The sequence below is a fragment of the Chinchilla lanigera genome, unplaced genomic scaffold, assembly GCF_000276665.1.
Source record: "Chinchilla lanigera isolate Chin_1 unplaced genomic scaffold, ChiLan1.0 scaffold00137, whole genome shotgun sequence".
Taxonomy (NCBI): domain Eukaryota; kingdom Metazoa; phylum Chordata; class Mammalia; order Rodentia; family Chinchillidae; genus Chinchilla; species Chinchilla lanigera.
In genome coordinates this window covers 2,659,335-2,664,626 of record NW_004955538.1, presented here as the reverse complement: position 1 = coordinate 2,664,626, position 5,292 = coordinate 2,659,335, and positions in this window count along the sequence as shown.

Below are 5,292 nucleotides of genomic sequence, written 5' to 3'. Positions count from 1 at the left end.
GCAGAATCACCAGACATGACTGCCAGCCACCCTCACATTCTCCGTGCCCAGCGAGACCACATGGATGACAGATGGGGTGTGCAGAACACACGCACGGGTCTTGGCTGTGAAGCATGCACTGAGGGGCCAATAAGGGTTGGCTTGAGAACAGCAGAGAAGGAAGCCAGGCTAGGTAGGGAGCTGCTGATGCTTCAGACCATGTTCCAAGCCAGGAATCTTGACTCCAAGTCCTAGCCCTGCCACCAACTTCTGTTACTACTTCTGAGTCTTCTATTCTGACTTTCCAAACACTGCTGCCTCTAAAAAAGAGCCTCCTAACACAAAGCCATGGAGATTCCTAGCATGTCATTCAGCATGGATTGGAAATTGCCTTCATACTTTATGTAAAAGCTAAGACATAATCCTAAATTCACAAAATACATTAGAATGATATAGGACCACCGAATAATATACAGTAAATATAACTCCCAACCTGTTAGATGTCCAATACGCTGAGTTCGTGTTCCCCAAAATCAAAGAATGAAGTCTAAGGAACAACAGATTAAGAGTAGAAAATTTAATTGAGGGAGATACAGCTCCTGAGAGGAAGGAAGGGACCTGAGTGGGTTGCCATGGACTCTACAGAGGTGGCTTTCTGGAGCACAGGCACAAGATGGGTACAACATAAGACAAAATTATTATCAATAAAGGTACAAGTATAGTTGCTTAGGTAATACTGAGCCAATGGGGAAGCATGTCACAAGGCAAGTGTACATGGAAAGAAAGAACTTCTCAGGAAGGGATGGGTCTGAGGGTCTTGGTCACAGAGCTGACTGATGTCTACGTAGACTTCCTTGGACCAGGTGTTACCATTTAGCTTATCCCTTGGGGAGGCACCTGGCCTATCATTCCATCTTTATCTTGAGGCCTGGCCTCCCACAGATACATCTCTGGCCACAGTTGTAATGGGTTTTCATACTGACTGTCTGGGGGACCTAGCCCTGTCTGACTGCCTATATTTCTACCTAATTTAGCTGTCTATGATAAAAGCACTTGAAGCAACTCCAGAATTCATATTTTGTTTTTCCTATCACTCTTTCCATCCTTTGTTTAAGAGGTATCATCCTTTGTTTAAGAGGAAGAGAGCCGAGCATGGTGGCACACAACTGTAATCCCAGCACCCGGGAGGCTGTGGCAGGAGGATCATTTCAAGTTCAAGATCAGCCTGAGCTACAAAGTGAGCTCAAGACCAACCTGAACTGCATAGTGAGACCCTGCCTCAAAAAGACAAAAAAAAAAAAAAAGGAAGAGAGCTTATTTGCTCACTTTCTAAGACATTTTCTAGCCCCTTTGACCTTTTGAGGAACACTGCCCTGATGTTCTCTGTTTGGAAACCAGTTCTTGTCTTCCTAATTAAACACCAGTTAACTTTTTGTGTGGTCCTAGACCCAATGGCTTTCAGATGCCTCCATCTGATTCAGTGGTTAGTGGAACTCCCTGCAGAGAAGTTCCAGAGCCTCTGGAAAACACCACTCTACCCATGAGAGAACCCTAGTGAAAAAGACAAATGACATCTTACCAGTTTGGACCCCAGGGGTTTTGAATGCCTTCAAGCCCTCACTGGCTAGTAGTTTAGGCTGGCCTTAAACTCGCTGTATAGTCCAGACTGGCCTCAAACTCAGCCTCCTAAGTAATGGGATTACAGGTGTGCACCACCATGCCCAGCTCTTGCTTTAGTAATAATAGAAATTAAAACTAAAGTGACAGTATAAATTCATAGGCTAAAGCTTTAATTGGAATGAAAAAGAGAAGATAGAGGAAGTACTGCTGCTTGAGTAGCTAGAGACTCATACTCTGGTGTAGGGCTCTGGGCTGGCCCACCCACAAAAGGAAGGACCAGTTTTGGGGGTTACCATGGTGGGCCACGTCTGGTCCATTATGACTGGAGTCTGGTGTTTGTAGCTCCAGAGCAGTCTTCACAGGAGGTGAGCTGATTGCATCCCCATGAAGTGACGTCTCTTGATAGAGATCAATAAAAAGCCAGGACTTAAATTACTCAATTGGCTTTTTGTATTCACTTGTGAATCTGTCCGAGGCCTAAACTCCTTGTCTGGAAGTGGGTGACAGACTCAGAGTAAGTGAACCTCCATGAGTCACTAATCCCTACTAAAACATGTAATGTTGGATGATACCAGAAAGCCTCGGAGGATAGGACAAGGTTACAGCCAAGGACACCTGGATCTTATCTCAAGTAGATAAAGACTATAGCCTCAGGCATATCACTCCTGGGTGGATTAATTTAATCCTTATTAAAGATTAATTTAATACCTTACGTGGAGAAGTCTTTGAGTGATTCTTCCCTTTTTGAGTATTCCCCTACCTTCTTCTGATAACCAAATAAATACGGGCTACCCAGAGGTCTTAGTCTTAGCCCTGAGAGAACCTCAAATTCTGTGAGAGGGCGTTGGTTCTCCTGGAGCCCTGAAATCATTCCATTCACCTCTTTTTATTTAGCTTTCACCATACACTTGTTCAGGAGATTGTGGACCTTATCAGCCCACAATAATAAGGAATACTATTAACCTGATAGTCTCTGTTCATGGCAGCCTCAGTGAAGTGAGTGCTTTTCCGGGGACCCAGTGACTCCTAGTTCAGGGCAACGGCTGGAGACTTTTGGGCCTTGCTGTAGGGGGAATGGGTCTGGAAGTTGTAAAAGCTGGCAATTATATGTCCCTATGAATCTTGGAAATTAGTTCTCTCACATCCTGTGTCTCAAAGGGACATGAGATAGGCTAGGTAAATTTAGGGCTAATAAAAGTGTGTTGCCTACTTCTAAGCAGACTCATGACTTAACATGCCTATATATGGGTGTTATGGTTTGGGGATATTTGCAGGGGGAACAATATAATACAGGACACATTTTATAAGATTATTTATACAAGGTCCCGAGCTCCTCAGAGAATGAAAACAGCCAAGTTCATCAGGAAAGCCAGCAATGACAAGCTCCTCCAAAAGAATCACATACAAGAGAGTGCAGGAGATCTGTCCACACACTAAAGACCAAAGAATCCAGCTGGATTCAAGTATTCAAGTATAAACTTAATTTATGTTTTTTTCTAAGACAATCAAAGGCTTAAATATCTTTTTTTTTTTTTCTTCCTAAAAACTGTGACTTTGCTTGGGTCTACAAATGCCCAAAAGGTAACTAAAAGTAGAACAAAGCGTGACCTTCATTTTGTAAAACTCTGGGGCAAATTCTTCTCAGTCCCATTGTGGTGGATTGACAACTGTTGGTCAACTTATAACACCCAGCTAAGCCGAGTAAGTGTGGAGGGCCTGGATCCCATGATAATGTCCTGCAGGAGTTCAGCTGAAGACCTAGCACCCATAACAGTGCCTCCCATGAGTCCAGCTGGAGGCCGAGAGCCCATGACAATGTCTCATGCAGGCCTGTTTCATGGATCTGCGCTGGGAAGGCCCAAAGGTCAGTGGTGGAGGCTAGAAAGTCTGTGCCAATGGGATGAAGGATCTGCACTGGAGTCAGGAAGCAATGCTCAAAAGTAAGAACCAGAGCTCCCCCAAAAGTACCACAGCCGTCCTCAGCAGCAGTGAGGTCCCGACCTCCTCTAATGATCAGGACAGCCGAGTTCCCATCAGGAAAGCCAATGCAACAAAGTTCTCCAGGAGACTGAGTAGTACACCATCTTCCCCTCTGGAGCCAGAAAGTGATACTCAGTGAGGACCAGAGCTCCCCCAAGATGAACCAAAGCTATTTTCAGTGCCAATAAGCTCCCAAGCCCCTCAGAGAATGAAAACAGCCAAGTTCATCAGGAAAGCCAGCAATGACAAGCTCCTCCAAAAGAACCAACAGCTCCTTACAGCTTCTACCAGGTCCCAACAGCTCTGCCTCTTACGCTGCTGGCAACAGTCCTCAGGTGGGCCTCCCACTCCCAGCACCACACTTACTCGGCTTAGCTGGGTGTTATAAGTTGACCAACAGTTGTCAATCCACCACAATGGGACTGAGAAGAATTTGCCCCAGAGTTTCACAAAATGAAGGTCACGCTTTGTTCTACTTTTAGTTACCTTTTGGGCATTTGTAGACCCAAGCAAAGTCACAGTTTTTAGGAAGAAAAAAAAAAAAAGATATTTAAGCCTTTGATTGTCTTAGAAAAAAACATAAATTAAGCTTTTAATGAGTAACAAAGTAAGGGTCCAAGGGTTTGTTCTTTGTCCCTCTGGGCATGGTGGTCTCTGTCAAAAACTACACTTGGAGAACCAATACCCTCAAACAACAGGTTTTTCAAGTTTTGCATGCACTGTAATTCGATTCTGAGCTTTCCCCGCTTTAGATTGGGACCATGGGCCAGGCATGGTGGTGTATGCCTGTAATCCCAGCACTCAGGAGGCTGAGGTAGGAGGATCATTGGGAGTTCGAGACCAGCCTGGGCTGCAAAGTGAGCTCAAGGCCAGCCTGAAATGCATAGCAAGACCCTTTCTTAAAAAGACGAAAAAAAAAATTGTTTTTAAATAATTGGGACCATGTTCATTGCTTTTCATTCTTTCCTTCCATCTGAGCTCCTTCTCCTGCCTGAACTTGAAATACTTGAATCTGGTGGTGATTATTACTCATTGCTAGCTTGTCCAAAACTGTATTCCACTTTCTTTACTCAATGCTAATTCAGTATAGAATGTATACTATATAATGTATATAATTCTGTATAGAATGTATACTGTATAATGTATCTCAGTATAGCATGTATAATGTATAATTCAGTATAGAATTTTAAATAAAGTTATTTAAGATTCCCTCTTCCTATTTTTTTCTTTTTACAGTTCTGGGGATTGAATCTCAGGCCTTGCACATGGTAGGCAAGTACTGCCCCACTGAGCTACACCTTCCCCTATCTTAGTCCTTAATTTGCTATAGTTTTATTATGAGGTTTCAGGTGTTGATTTTTCACTTATCTGCCTGCTTGGTTTTCATAAGGGGTTTTGAATCTTTGATTTTTAAAATCACTTTTGAGAAATTCTCCGCCAGTCATTATCTCTTCAAATATTTCTGCCCCAGTTCTTGTTTATTTCCACATAGTGGGTTCCAGACCAAGACTGAATTGCATAGTAAGACCTGTCTCTAAAAAGACACGGAAAACTCTTGTCCCCTTCCCTCTAGACTCCAATTATACCTGGGGCTGGGGGTGTTGCTCAGTGGAAGGCCTCAGTTCATTCTGCAGCACAAAAAGAAAGAAACACAGCTGGATGTGCCACAGGCTGCCTTCCTGTGTGTCGGGTCCCTCGCGTTTTCTGTCTGTG